Source organism: Rattus norvegicus, chromosome 5, assembly GCF_036323735.1.
Source record: "Rattus norvegicus strain BN/NHsdMcwi chromosome 5, GRCr8, whole genome shotgun sequence".
NCBI classification, from domain to species: Eukaryota; Metazoa; Chordata; class Mammalia; order Rodentia; family Muridae; genus Rattus; species Rattus norvegicus.
Window position 1 is genome coordinate 67,842,005 of NC_086023.1, and position 16,152 is coordinate 67,858,156.

At 43.1% G+C, this 16,152-nt stretch overlaps 1 protein-coding gene across 13 annotated transcripts in view; it reads left to right on the forward strand.

Moving 5' to 3' along the window:
- The window catches only part of Cavin4 (caveolae associated protein 4), a 100,924-nt gene that overhangs the window by 49,834 nt on the left and 34,938 nt on the right, over positions 1-16,152 (forward strand). For 2 of the 13 annotated variants that reach the window (XR_010066392.1, XR_010066393.1), the window contains exon 4: positions 2,673-2,811. The gene's annotated coding sequence lies outside the window, so the exon portion shown is untranslated. Of the gene's footprint in view, positions 1-2,672; positions 15,304-16,152 lie in introns of those variants that run through there. The other 11 variants (XR_010066390.1, XR_010066384.1, XR_010066385.1 and 8 more) reach the window with 11 other exon arrangements.

The following is a 16,152-nucleotide window of genomic DNA, read 5'->3' on the forward strand; positions in this document are numbered from 1 at the left end:
CCAAGTCTGGCTTTAGCCCCCGTGAAGGCCAGTCTGCTTTTAGCTCATCCATATTCTTTGCATGGCATTTTGATGAAAATGTTATTTACCAGGGAGCCTTGGGCAGTCTTGGACTCAAATATTTATTCCCATGCCCCTGAGACATCGGTGCTCACTTTCTTGGCCTCTCATTTGTTCTCTTCATTTTCCAGAGTCATCAAGTTGTCTTCAGGATGATAAATTCTAGAATTACATCTGTCATGTTCTCTTTATGCCTAGGTTTGGTCTTATTACTTATTGCTAGCATTGTAATTCTTTGATGTTAATAATGTAGCTATGCCGTCAAAGTTAACTTATAAATGCAGACACTAATATCAACATTTATTGGTTGTTGTTTAAAAATATTATTCTGCTGGGCAGTGGTGGTACATGCCTTTAATACCAGCACTCTGGAGGCAGAGGTAGGAGCATCTCTGAGTCTGAGGCTAACCTGGTCTATATAGTGAGTTCCAAGACAGCCAGGGCCACATAGAGAAACCCTGTCTCAGTGAAAGAAAGAAACAAAAGAACAATGAAATATTATAACAATAATAAAATGTTGTCAATGACTGTTTAACCATCTTATTTAAACCTACCTTGGGCAATTTTCCAGTCTGTATCTCTGCTCCATATACAGACGGAATGGCACACACACTCAGTGACTGCTTACACATTGAATCTTAATGTGCTTTAGGAAATAGCATCCTGCACTCATTTATTTATTCTAACACCACATTTATGAATTCTGTTCCTACTTCGTATAGAATTTAAATGACTTGCAAGCTTATAGATTTCCTGTTCTTTCCAAAAACAGTCTGGGTGAAATGTCATCTAAGATAGCTAAAAAACCACTGACATCATTGGAAAGGTGAGAGACACTTGACCAGTGTTTTTCTTTTAACTGAAAAAGGCTGTAAGGGGAGTCTGCTCAGATGAGTGCGTTTTACTGTCCTGCCCCGAAAAGCTTCCTTTTACACTGAACAAATTAGTTTGCTCTTTATTTGAAATCCATTTATGAAACTACAGATGTAGTTTCCTTCTCAGAAGAATGCCCATGTGTCATTCATGGTGGCGGTATTGATTTTTAATAACGCTAGGTTCTGAAGGCCTGAGGGCCTTTGATAATATCTCCTCACACTGATAAGCTCTTGGAAAAGACAAACGATCATATCCACATTAATACTGCTACACTCTCAGGCATCTTCATCAAATTTATGACAGTATATAAATAAATTATGCTTTAATTGAAGATTGCCTGTAAAAATGGAAAAATCCCAAGATTCTTGGTATCTAGGTAATGTTAAGGAGAAGATAGGAAATAAGAATGGGTTCGTTTTCTAAAATAAGTTTTGGGCATTGGAGAACTGGAAGGCAGTCATCTTGGAAAATGGTTCTAATAAGTCTCAGTGCTGTGGAAGCCGCAGGCTCAATGCTGTCTCCTCTGATAACGTGGCTAAGGGATGCTGCTATGCTGTGTTCTTTATCTTTGGGAAAGGGTCTAGCAAAGGATCGTGGGATGTCAGCTCTGGGTGGGGGTGGGGGGGTCACAAACTCCCCTCCCCCCAAGAACTTTCCAAGAACTCACTGCTCTTTTTAAATAAGTGTCTGTTTTGTGTGGCAGAGATTGTTAAGTCCATGGACAACCCTGACAATGAAGAAGTTGGGAAAACGATGGGGATTAAGTCTTTTGCAGGGAGGATGATAAATGGTGGTCTTATGAGCTGTAACACACATGACACCCATTTTAATGTCAAGTCCAGCTCTGCAGAAGTGTAAGGTGTCACATTATTGTTGAGTTCTAACAGTTTTGCTTGGGCTTAGCATTGTCAGTTGCTAACGGGAAGCAGACTTTCAAAGCTGCAACAGAGTTTGAGACTGAGTAGTTGATTCGTGGATCACGTTGTTCATCCTAAATTCAAGGATGCTTATTTTCCTCTGGGGAATGCTTAACAGAGGGGGACATGACATGCATGATACTAGATTTTGCTCTCTTGAATAAGATTAATAAATCTTCGGTTCACTTACCGGGGGAAATTTAAATTTTAGCTGGTTAAATATTACTTATATGTCTTAGTAATAAGATATAATAATCAGCATTTGGGCTACTATAGCAAAATGCCAAAAACCGAGTGGTTTATAATTAACACAAACTTATTTTTTATAGTTGAGAAGTTCAAGATGGGGACATCTTTAGATCCGAGTTCTGGAGAGGGCTGACGTTCTGGTCTATTGATAGCTATCTGTTCACTGTGTCCTTCAATCGTACTGGCCAAATCATCTCACACTCACGGGCACTAATTCTATTCACGCAGGTTTCATTCTCAGGACTCCATCTCCTATTGCCATTATCTGACAGGTAGAATTTCAGATCAGAGGTGCATAAGGACGCATAGCTATGGGGATAAGATGTTTCTACCAAGTCTTCTTAATATATTTTAAAGTCCAATTTAATAATAAGTATTAACCATCCCTTGGGAATTTCTTCAAATTTATTTATTTTAATTGACAGATGGATTTGTTGGTGTGTGTGTGTGTGTGTGTGTGTGTGTGTGTGTGTGTGTGTGTGTATGTAGGCATGTTCATGGGATTGCAAGTATGTGGAGGTGTCCTCTGAGATAACTTGCAGAAACCAGTTGTTTTTCTTCACCACATAGGTTCTGGGAGTTGAACACAGGTCATCAAACTTGGTGACCAGCTCTTTCACCTGTCTTTGCCAGATTGCTGCCTCACAAAATTTGTTATAAGAAGAGGAAAGGCTAAGAGAGGAAAGGTGCATCTTCAGAACCATGTCAGGTCAGTCAGTCAGTACATCATAGATAACCTCAGAGGTGCATTGATGCCTCATTAAGGAGGGAAAACATCCCTTAATGTTCATTTGACTAAGAGTGAGCCCAATGTGAGTTCTCTGCCTCCTGCCCCATGCTTTCTTTGTGTTCGTAGTTAGTGGTTATTGGCCTATCTGTGATCTGTCTATCATGTGTATCTGTGTCTGATACATTGTGTTGTTCCTGTCTGTTGTGTGTGTCTGGTCTGGTCCTGTGTGTGTTCCTAGCAAAGGCCTTTACTCTGTACTTGTTGATCAGCACAGAAAGCATGGCAGGGGAAGCAATGAGGGCTTCTTTACAAGAATCCTTAGCAGTTTTTAAGGGAGGAGGTTGCTTTCTTGACCCAGCTGACCCAAAATACTAAACAACACACAAATATCAATATATCAAGCTATAGCGACAAGTTGTTTCCAACGTTTATGGGGTATGTATTGTTTAAGAGTGCTTTTAACCTATCTATTGCTTACAGCAAATGATTACAAGATAGGCACAGAGATAGGCTTGCACACACACAAGCAGACAGACAGACACACACACACACAGGCACACACAGTATTCTAGGCCAGGTGCAAAGTGCATAGGATTAAAGCTATGCATTAGCTTGGCTGTAAAAATTGATTTCATAAGAACTTCGAGGTATAGAAAGGTTGGTTACGTTGTTTTCTTAACAGGTTTCACTAACACAGCGAGTAAACGGTAAGTTCACAGCCTTAAGTGAACTCACAGCATACTGGTAATGTCTGACAAAAGTTCCATCTTTTAGGGGTCAAGAGACACAAACACAAAACACCTGTGAAATCTTTTTATGAGAATCTCTCGTGTTTTACCTTTTGTGGGAGTATTTCTATGCTTTTGCTTACAGCATATCCTATGAGGATTCTGAGCATTCTCAAGTACTATTTGAGCATACCCTTCCTCTTATGTTCACAAGATAGATTTCACCTCTAGCTGGTTTTCACCTGAGTGACCCTGTTTAGTAATTCAATGTGGTTTTCTCTTTAATAGCACACCAAAGAGAGGTTTGCGTTCCAAACCAACAAGCTGTCTTCCCAATGGTACTGTTCTTCAGTGGGACAAGGAATGAGTGATTCAGGAAACCACATAGATCCGGCCCTTACCTTCCTGTCCTGCTGTCACTTGACTTCTGTTCTACCTCAATGCCTGTGCAGAGCCCCTACACACACTTTCATCTCCTCCTTAAATGCCGCTCGAGTGTTTGTGGAGGTGTAGTGTTTTCTCCGTCTCTGGACTTGTCTCTACCCAGATGAACTCGGAGGATCCATACAGTAACGGTCTGGAACAGACACACGTGGTGCCAGTGATCCCATTCATTTTCTCAAGTGAAAACAGAAAATCTTCTAAGAAATAACCGTGCCTACCTGGGGGAATCACACTGTAGGGAAGAGTGAAGACGGGGGAGACAGAGTCCTACACTGCAGTACAAAGGAAGCTCCCTTGGAAAATGTCCAGATACAATATGTCTGAAATGGAAAGAAAATCAGGTGTGTCCTGTTTTGGGACAACTGAGCTCCTGCAGGCAGGGAGGGCAGATGTCAGCAGAGTGAGGGGAGAACCAGCAGGTAAGGGCGGGCTCTGTCTGAGTGGCTCCCTGATGCACCTACCTGCTCCTTCCTCACCCTTCAGGAGAATCATAAATGCAAACAGGAAGTGTCCATCTGTTCAGTGTGCCAGTCAAAGGAGAAGCACACCAAGCCACACAGTATGAAGCAGAGCATGTGACTGAATTACTTATTAGATGTCAGCCTTGTCCTAATCATCCGTCCTCATAAAATGCCCTAATAAGGAGGAGGTGCTGCTCCTTTCTGGGGTGGCTTGCCCTCCCTTTGTCTTCTTGTCTTGCTGCACTGAGGGATCAGGTAAAGACTTGAAACACTGTAAAGAGCCTTCACAACAATCAGCCCTTGCCCGAGGCCTCATTAATACCTTGTCTGGTGTTCTTCTGAGGTTAATCGGCCTCAGGCAAGCACTGGACAGGTTAATAATTACATTTTGCTAATTTCTACAATATTGGAGGGCAGAAATTACTATGATTGAAGAATGCATCCATTTTTTCCCTCTTAATGGTCTAGGTAGCACAATTTTAGGGATTTTCAAGGCTGCACAGCACACTCTGCTCAAATGGAACACTTTAGCCAGTCCCATCTGGTCTGAGTTTATGTGATGGGTTTTATTTGGAAAGAGGTGACCTGCTAGCAACTGGGTACATCAGGGGACCACACAGACCCCGCCCTTGCCTGCCTGTCTGGTCCTTCCTCAGCTGTTTTCCACACTCTCTGCTTAGTGGGAGCCTATTTGTCCCCAGGTCAGAAACCTGATTTCTTCTCTACCTCAGAGATGCTGTATCTGGACATTTTCTTAGGGAGCTTCTTTAGTATGGTAGTGTAGGATCCTGTCTTGGTGGCCTTCACCCTTCCCTGTAGTGTCACCCCCCCCACTAGGCACAGTTTTTCTTACCATTTGTCCACTCAGCACCTTAGAAGATCTATTTAGGAGCGGGCACCCCAGGTTCTAGCTTCTCAGACTTTCCAAATAACAGTCTGTGAACTTCTGAATCCAGGAAACACAGATTTTACAGAGCTGTTCTCCAGACCGATGTGGTGGCATTTTCTAATACCTCAGTGTGCTGTTAGACCCTGAAGACTTCATTGTAATAGAAAGCACGTGCTGACTGGCAGGCTTCAGTGTTCTTAGGACACTTTAGAGGAACTGATGGCTTTTAGGTTTTCATGTCCATCCCTGTCACGGATTCCAAAACATTACTCCATTAAAATGTATACTTTTTTGTGTTTTCAAGAGACAGTTAAAATTATTTTAATTTTTGAAAGGTTAAGAAGACTTTCTACTACATGGCTCAGTTGGGGGAAGTATTTGCTTTATAAGCATAAGGTCCTGAGTTTGGATTCATAAGAACTGGGCATGGCTGCATGTGCCTGTTATCTCCATACTGGAGGCAGGCCCTGGGGGCCTACTGGTCAACCAGACTAGATAAGCCATTGAGGTTCAGTGAGGGACCCCTGTCTTAAGTAATACAACAGAGAAGCAATTGAGGAAAACATGCCAGTCTCTGAACTACAGGAATCTTTATACACACACACACACACACACACACACACACACACACACACACACACACCTCTACTTTGAAAGAAAACAAACCCAAAACTGATAACAACAGGCTAGATCAGAGAGTGGCTAGGATGTTGACACGCATGCAGTTAAGCTGCTGGGCAGACTCACCATCACTGAGAGTGTGCACCCTGGAGCAGGGTCTGGTCTGTGTTCACTGGTTTTAGTGTTGTTAGACGCTGCTGCTTTGCCTTTCACTCTGAGGTCTGTGGGGTGAAAAAGCAGCCAGTCAGCGCTCACTCTCTGCCTTCCTTTTGTCTCTCTACTTGTCAGCTTAGTTTCTTTCGAGAGAGTTGCCAGAGTTTCAGTTGTTTTCAGGTTGACAGGGATAAGCATACACCATCTCCACCTTTCTAGAAATTGGAGCCTGGATAATAGTTGTTTTAAGCATGTGCATATGTGATGGCTTATTTTTAGATCACTTTTTTTAAATTCCCAGTATCCCCTTTACTCCACTCTGAATTTATTGTCTCAGTGCTTTGGACCCAATTTCCTATTAGCATCTGGCTACACATATGTGAAGCAAGGGTTGTAAAAATATATTTTCAACATTTTATTATGAAAATAAATTGGGTTTTCACTGTTTTGGTAGAAATACACGAGTGTTTTCTAAATGAGCCTTTTACTGGCTTCAGTGAGATTATTCTGCAAAGGTAGTTCTGAGGAGAGTTACTGAAGAACTGAACAAATTCTGCCACTGGAGATGAATGTCTTTTTGCATGCATTCTCCTTCATTGTTAACGACCAGAATACCATTTGTTACTTGTAATGACGTGGCAGCCAGCGTGTAGTACAGACGGTGGTGGCCTGGAGCCAGCGTGGGAGATGATTGCTTTCAGGAATTCTGCAAAGTGGTAATTAAACCTAGCTATTACTGAAAATTAAATGATATAAAATTTTAATAAATTGCATTGTATTACAGAGGCAATAAATATTCAAAACCACAGCTTCCTAGCTTACTCTCCTTTGCTATTACCTGTGCCCATGAGATTGTTCTTGCTTGTGTGTGAGTAGTAGAAATTCTGTGTGATAGCATCCTGCTTTACCTCTTCACAACGCTTTCCAGATTCCGTGTTCAGTGATACGTTCATCGCTAGAAATCAGCTCCGTGGACAATGCAAACTACACAGGTTGGAAAATATTCTAAGCTGGGCTTTGTTCTTGGAGAGCCTACTGCTACATGCGTTAGAGCATCACTGTCTCAGGACTCTTTTTACTATTCCCCCAACACTTCCCTATCCCAGGGACTTTGGAACGCCTAGCTCTGACTCACTTGCATCGTTCCAACCCACAGTGGGAAGCGGATCTGTGTTCCCTCTTGCTCTGCGTTTTGATGGTGCCTTGAGGACAGAACTGATGCTCTATGAGCAGCCGGCATGGGGGAAGGGGAGACAAATGACTTGTTTAGCCAATACAGCTGCTCAGGCTATTGTCTTTAATTACACATTCCTGCTGGACTGATAAGGAAATTGGCCTCTGACAGCAGTGAGAAGCTGTGAACCACAGAGCCCTGATATTTCTCTTTTCACACAAGCAGTGTACACTAAGCAAACGAGCCATGAGTTATTTTGACAACTGTGATTAGCTATGTTTCTACGATGTCAGGACCTTTGTTTTCTTAAAGTCACAGGGCCTTCATTCAGGAGTCTGCTGCTACAGATCGTGAAGATTTCAGTGGCTTTGGTATTGGAAGCGTCGTCTCCAGCTTTTCAGTGTACTCCTTATTCACACGATCTTTCCTTTGATGTTAAAAATAAAATCCTCATTTATGCTTGGAAACACAATGGGTAACTATGACTCAACCTTGGTGACTTTCCCTAGCCAATTCTATTAGAATTCTCCCAGGTTCTTTTAGATGCTTCAGCAACTTGGACCCGAAGTAAAGGTTTATGGTGCTGTATACATGGGTGTGCACGCACATTTAAAGTGTGCAGTATTAGAGTCCTGTACCAGGGCTTTGCACTTTCTGAGCAAGCTATCTATTCCTGAGCTGCACCCTGAGCCTTTTTGAGACAGTCTTAATAAGTAGGCCAAGCTGGTCTTGGACTCACGATCTTGTTGCTTTGCCCCCCCCCCCCCCTCTTCTACTGAGGCTACAGGGATGCGCTACCACTAGTCAGGTTAGCATGAGTTCATGTTTCAGCCTATCATCGTTTTCATTCTTGCCTCTGTGGTTGTAAATGACCAAATGACAAAGCATTACATATAAATGTAATACTATCTGATACAGGGAAGAATCATCCAAGCGAAAAGGCACACGTAGGCTCTTTCTCTGAGCCACAGATTGAAATGACTAAGAAATGGTTCATTTGCCTATTAGTCTTTTAAATTTAGAATATACAGATATGATTTAGAAAATATGTTCTCACTAAAGTATTCTGGAATAACATATTAAAGATCGGGAGTAGAGTAATTAAACCCTTTACACAGGATTAGTGAATGTATTAAAGGGAATGCTATTCTTTTCTTGTTTCTGTCCATTGAGGGAATCATTTTAACCTTCTACTTCAAACGGGTATCTTCTCTTCTTATCCAAGGAACTTTGGAATATGCTAATCTTGCTGCCATAGCTCAGTTACAGAGAAGGAACATTTCAGAGAAACCACACTGGGAACCCCAGCTGGAGACCACCCACCTTAGAGGGACAGGGAGCCCTAGTCTCAACTATCTGTTCCCAGATTTACCTAGAGCCTGTTGGAGGGAGAGCAAAATCAGATGCCCAAGGACTCAGCATATCTGTTAGTCACCTATTTTTTTTTCCTGTGACCCAATGCCTGACAGGAAGAAGCTTAAAGGAGGAAAATGTTCTTTTGGCTCATGGTTTAAGAGGAATACAGCCCACCATGGTGGGGAAACCATGGCGGCTGAAGTGTGAAGTGGCTCCTCACTCAGTTGCCTCGTCAGTCAGGAAGTGGAAAGAGGAGGTATGACCAGTCTATAAAGACTCAGGGCATGTCTGAAGCAAGCCATTTCATCCAACAAGACTGCACTTCCATAACCGTGTCACCATCTGTGAGTGTCTGTGGAGGACATTTGATATTGAAACCACAGGATACAATAGAGCGAGTCCTTTGACTAAGCACTTGGGCAAAGACTTACTTTGGTAGTAAAAGTCCCAGAATAACCATAAAACATTTAAGTATCCTAGTAGTGAACGGCCATGTTGGATGTGTTAGTACACGTGGGAGGGTGAACATATGGGCTCAGGAACCCGGTTGGTATGTTTCTATGTTTATATCTAATAACTGCATAACCTTGTGTTTAATAACCGCACTCACAGCTGGATGCTAGCTTTGAGTTTTTATGATTATGTGTTTAATTCAAAGTGACCTGTAGAGGTCAGGAAATTAGAAAGGACTTGAGAGAAAGAGGCCTTAAAGGGGCAAAGTGATAGTACAAGAAGATGTGGGATAGGAATGTAAAGGTGGAAAATACTGGGGTTGTATGAACTCAAAGAGACTGTGAGAGCATGCACAAGGCCTGTACATGCTCAAGCTGGACACAGTCCCGGCATGGAGGAGGGAAGATGGTCACAGAGTTCCATCCCTAGTCAAAGGGATCTTGGCATTTGGCATTTGATTGCTGCTGGATGGGGGAAAATCACTTCCTTCAGTGGAGAAAACACCTGGCCTATTGCCTATTGACTATGCTCCGGGCAGTCCCCCTGCCTAGAAGTTGTGTGTGTGTGTGTGTGTGTGTGTGTGTGTGTGTGTGTGTGTGTGTCTGTTTAATAGAGAGAGAGTTGGGTGGGTATGGAGGTAGGAGAGGGTCAAAGAGGAGTTTGGGTAGGGGCATGAATAGGGTCAAAATATACTGTATAGAATTCTCAAAGAACAAATGAAAACATTATTAAAAAGAGAAGTGCTGTGGCTGGAAAAGTTTAAGCAGGAACTGGAGAGTAGGGGAGAATGTGGAAGCAGGGTTGGCAAAAACTCAGAGTGTATGAACAAGACCTGTGGAAAACTACTACTTGGTATAGCTATTTAAAAAATTAAAGACAAAATTGAACAATAGCACCCTTCATAGGTAGGTAATGCAATCTTAAGAAACCAAAGGTTAAGTGAAAAGTCCAGCATCATATATGGGATACCTCTTTGTGAATTGTTCATCAAGGAGGTCCCCGAGGCCCTCGACATGATAAGGTATTGACATTGCTCTTGATTGCCTATCAGAAGTTATTGTTAGACTCTTGCTGAAGATATCATATATTTGAGCTTTGGGACATGAAGAACTTTGGATCCTGAACTGGAAGTTTTCTCCCTTTCATAGTGCTAGTTTCCATGGCTATGCACACTGCTGGGATAAAAAAAACTCATAAATGATCACACCCAGCTGCGGACCTCACTGCTAAAGCAATGGCCTGCTGGCAAGATATACTCACCCAAGAGCAGTCACAGGGCAGCGAGTTGCTGGGGCAGCTGATAGCTTTCTGATAGGATCTGCAGCCTTCTCTAAAGGAGGTAACTTATGCTTGGTTTTATAAACCTAGGCAAAAGCCTGTGCTGGGAGGTTTACAGGCCCTGGGGGAGAGCCTACTAGAGGAGTGGGAATTTGTTTTGCTAAATGGAGATGGTGTAAAACTGTCTTCTGAGTTTACGCTTTTAGCCCTAGATTGTTACTGTTTTCAACCCTCATCAGAGAAGCTTCTTTCGGCGATGGGCAGTGGTTAGTGCAGAGACTCACAGCTGGTCAGAGGGCAGAGACTAAGCAGCTGCTCTGCTTAGCTCTTCCGAGGCTCAGGGGAGATTAGGAAGAGGAGGCAGAAAGAACATTAAGAGCCGGAAGCTAAGGAGGAGCACTAAGAAACGGTGCTTTCTGGACATGCTATGGCTGTTGTATGCACGACCTCTCAACAGCTGTGGTTACCTGCATAAGACCTACAGAAGACTGAGACACTCACCATTTCATCATGTACGGGGGAGGGTCTTATGAACTCCCCCACCCCTCCCTGAGGGACTGTTGGCAGCTAATAGTGGAAGGGGGCGGTGCTCTTCTTCAGTACCGTGGCCACTGATTAGTTGTCCATGTTCCAGTAAGTTCCAACTCATGATCTGCTAAGCAAACTAAGCAAGCAAGCGTGCTCACACACACACACACACACACACACACACACACACACACACACACACACACACAGAAGTAGATAGGAAGAAAGGCTTCAGTGGAGAGGGAAGGGATTAAAGAGTAATGTGAGAAAAAGAGCCAAATTCAGTATCTACATGTGCTGAGTTGTCAAACGGTAATAATGTAACCACGTAGGCTTGCATTTCTTAGACTCACATTTTCTGTAAAATAGGTGTAATGATAACATGTCTCATGTTAAACGCTCAGCAGAGTTTCTGGAGCCAAGCAAATCCTTCACAATGTTAGCTGTACAAATACTAGTGTGATAAATTATAATAAAATATATTATGCTAGAAAAGTATTTATTTTATTATTGGTTTCACAGTAAATGAGACTTATCAGAATCCACTGTATAATTTAATTCCTTTTATTATATTATAATATTTAGTAGGCGTTTGATTTTCATTATTAAGTGAGGGTTACAGACCCCACTCCCAAGTCCTTTTTTTCTTTATTCTGATGTTCTAAGTATTCACTCCTTTGGGTATTATTCTTCATTGATTCTTAGGGAAGGTGGATTCTCCCTGACTATGGACCAGCCAAGGTGGAAAGAGAGAGTCACAGAAGCAGCTCTCATACGTTGTAGGCTTCCCCAAGCCTGTCCTGATATGTTTTTGTTAACAGGTGATTCAATTTGCATCTTTTACTGACTCTATAAACAGTGAAGATGTGGTAACAAGGCAAAACAGTCTTCTTACTGTCTATGATTTCATCTGCTGATTTATTAATTGTTTACTTCATTCAATCATGGCAAGTGACTTTCTGGAACATTGTAGTCACTTGCCATATCCTTCTCATGATTGCCACTTTCAAGGACTTCTTGTTAAGTAGTAGACACAAAACAAAGAGTGGGCAAAGAAATTAAATACAGCTACTTGCTGTGGATAATGATAGGGAAACTCTCTTGTACTGATGTCTAGAGGAGGGAGCTTCCTAGCCACAAAGACAGGACCCAGCAAATGTTTCATTCACACAACACACATTCACTGAATGCCTACTTAATGGCAGGCAGTTTTCAAACACCTGGGCATATAGCAATAACGAGGGCAACGTGCTCCCTGTTGTCAAGCCTTTTATCTTTTCCTGAATGGAAGCAGAATAAACTCATAGTGAAAATAGCAGATAAGAACACGTGCCTTGCAAAGAACTAAAACAGGGAGAGATTCAGCTGAATGACTGAATAACTGCTTTCTACGGGGCAGGATCCCTGAGCAGGTGACGTTCGAGATAAGACCAGTGGGTTGAGGAAGCAGACCAGGAGAGCATTTTGGGTAGAGAAAAGCTGGGAGATGTCCCACTTGCAGCAGAGCACTCCACAGACATTTATCCCCTGCAATTTGCCCAGTTGAGAGTCCCTCTGTTAACTACTGTCCTGTGCATGCAGACACTTCTCTGATGATGTTGGATGGAGATAGGAATTTTTAGGATAGCTTGATATTATAACAATTTAGCCAAATAATATTGGGTTCATTTTGAGCTCAGTTCTAGTCATACATTTTTCTTCTGTGCAACAGGGCTTAAATCCAAGTGGAAAGTGAATGGTTAGCTCCATGATGCTATTACTTCAGCCGTGGGGATCTCTTGCCACATTGGTCATTATTGTAGTTCACCGAGTTCACATCTGAGTAAGACTGCTGATGATTCTGTCTTGCCAGCATTCTGCATAGGACCTTTTGGTAGTCCAAGAGGTAGTAAGTAAGGATAACTATATTACAATCTGTCTCTGCCCAAGTCAAGACTCAGGGACCATCACAAAGGCAGGGACAGAAAGGTTGTAAGAACCAGAGAACAGGGAGGGTCAGGGAGAAATGTCTTCAGGTCATGACAGGATCGCTGCACTCATGACCCCTCAGCAGCTGTGGTTGCCTGCACAAGACCTGCACAGGATCACTGCAGTCAATATTTCAGCATGGAAAGGGGAGGGGCTCACAAGTTCCCACTCCTAGCTGAGGACTCTTGAGATGGCTTCTGGGGTAGAGCAGTGAATAGTTCAATGTCTGTGGGTTTATAGACAGAATAAATATAGAATTCCATCCTGATGCATGAGGGGTTGGGGAGGGTGAGCTTTCAAAATTTCAAAGCCCACCCTCAGTAACAGGCTTCCTCCAGCATGGCCAGACTTAACCCAAACAAGGCCACGCCTACAAACAGCTTCAGTCCCCAGAGACTGTGCATTCAAAAATAAGAGCCTATAGAGGCCATTCTTATTCAAACCACCACATATGTATGCTCAAAGTTTTCTCTTTTGCCTCTCAATTTCCTCTCATTTGTGATTTAATCTCATTTCTTTTTTGTTCAATCTTCTGGAGAAATGGGATAAAGTCGGTTGGCACAATTCAATTACCTGAACCACAGAAACAGATGAACTAGTAATCCTCTGGTGAATCAGGCATCTGACAAGGCATTTGGAGATGCGGTGTATGTTGTAGTCTTGTCAGAGCTTATTGACGGAACTAGGGACATGGAATCGAGGGAAAGTTCCTTTGCAGGGAATGAGTTAGTCGAGTCAATTTTCATACAAATGGGGAGGGGGAGCTATACATGTCCCACACTGATGAAGCTGGGAGTCTGAAGAATCAACATGGAAATGTTCTAAATACACTAAAGGACTGCATAAAAAGGAATGTGGGGCGAGGAGGAGGAATGGTTGGTGCCACTGAAGGTGGTTGGCCACGGGAGGAAGGAGGGTCAAGAGCATGGTGCCCAAGTGAAGGCATTTCTGTGCCTGAGTTAGCTGAGGTTGCCGGGAGTTGGTCTCTCCTGACAGCTGGTGTTTTGATGGGCTGCTGGTTTTGTCTCCCGTGTGTATGCATTGGCAGAGGAAGGTAATACTAAGCAACCGAGAGAGAGAGAGAGAGAGAGAGAGAGAGAGAGAGAGAGAGAGAGAGAGAGATATTGATTTTAAAAAGCCCTCTTTGTGCATTTTCCAAGTATGCCTTAAATGGTGGAACAAATGTTCTTTGAAATTCTCCCTCCCACCCTCACAGGCTGTTCTGTAGGCCATCTACCAGGTTAGAAAACTGCAATTCTCTCTCCCACCCTGCCACACACTGTTCCTAGGCCATCTACCAGGCTTGAAAACTGCTGCTTTCTTATCTTTTAATAATAAACTTCACTTTGGAACCCTTAAAACTATTATAAAAAATAGTCTCGCAATGCCAGATAATTCTAGTTGGTCATTCTCCATCATGTTCTAACATAAACACACACAAACGCGCGCGCACACACACACACACACACACACACACACACACACACACACACTGTTTAGTGTTGGTTACATCCATTCTGAATCTAATTATTAGGTGCTTGTGAGTGAGTGGGCACACACAGGCATACATGCATACACGAATGCATGCACACATGGCCAGGGTCTAGTAAGTGTCTGTTGGGTAAAATGGCAGTCCACAGTCATGACATTTTTTTTCACTGTAGCTTCTTTAATGCACACTGTAGCCAGTGTGTATTAAATTTAATTTTTTTCCCATGACACCCTGTTCCTCTGTGGTTCAGACTGGTTTTGAATGCATATACTTCCTGTCTCAGAAAATATCATCCTGAGTGAGGTAACCCAATCACAGAAAAACACACATGGTATGCACTCATTGATAAGTGGCTATTAGCCCAAATGCTCTAGAATTACCCTAGATGCACAGAACACATGAAACTCAAGAAGGATGACCAAAATTTGAATGCTTTACTCCTTCTTTAAAAGGGGAACAAGAATACCCTTGGCAGGGAATAGGGAGGCAAAGTTTAGAACAGAGGCAGAAGGAACACCCATTCAGAGCCTGCCCCATATGTGGCCCATACATATACAGCCACCAAACTAGATAAGATGGATGAAGCAAAGAAGTGCAGGCCGACAGGAACCGGATGTAGATCTCTCCTGAGAGACACAGCCAGAATACAGCAAACACAGAGGCGAATGCCAGCAGCAAACCACTGAACTGAGAACAGGACCCCCGTTGAAGGAATCAGAGAAAGGACTGAAAGAGCTAGAAGGGGCTCGAGACCCCATATGAGCAACAATGCCAACCAACCAGAGCTTCCAGGGACTAAGCCACTACCCAAAGACTATACATGGACTGACCCTGGGCTCCAACCTCATAGGTAGCAATGAATATCCTAGTAAGATCACCAGTGGAAGGGGAAGCCCTTGGTCCTGCCAAGACTGAACCCCCAGTGAATGTGATTGTTGGGGGGAGGTCGGCAATGGGGGGAGGATGGGGAGGGGAACACCGGTAGAGAAGGGGAGGGGGAGGGATTAGGGGGATGTGGGCCCGGAAACCGGGAAGGGGAATAACACTCGAAATGTAAATAAGAAACACCCAAGTTAATAAAGATGGAAAATAAATAAATAAAAAAAGTGTTGTGATTGTAGGCATATGCCATCATGCCCAACTAGATTTTTAAAAATTGATTTGATATCAGAATCTAAAGTGTCTGAATGTTTGGAAAGGCAGAAAGGCTTGGCTGAAAGGAGGGATTTTTTTTTTTTTTTGGTTCTTTTTTTTTGGAGCTGGGGACCGAACCCAGGGCCTTGCGCTTCCTAGGCAAGCACTCTACCACTGAGCTAAATCCCCAACCCCGAAAGGAGGGATTTTTAAGAGGTAATAAGGCTAACGTGAGCGTGGCACTGCTCACCCCACACTCTGGAGGCAGAAGCAGAGGCAGGCAGATCTCTGTGGGTCTAAGGCAAGCTTGTTCTATGTGGTGAGTTCTAGACCTGCCAGAGTTACATGGTGAGAGCCTGACCAACCAACCAAACCAAACAAACAGATGAGAGAGAGAGAGAGAGAGAGAGAGAGAGAGAGAGAGAGAGAGAGAGAGTTCTGCACTCACGAACAAATTAAATTAATGTTACTATTATGGGAGAGGGATTGTTTTTGCTAGTGTTTTTGCTTGTTTCCTCTCTCTCTCTCTCTCTCTCTCTCTCTCTCTCTCTCTCTCTCTCTCTCTCTGGTACATGCACATTATATTTATGGGTGCATGTGGCCATGCACACACATGGGTGCTGGAGGAGGAAGCGCAGTGC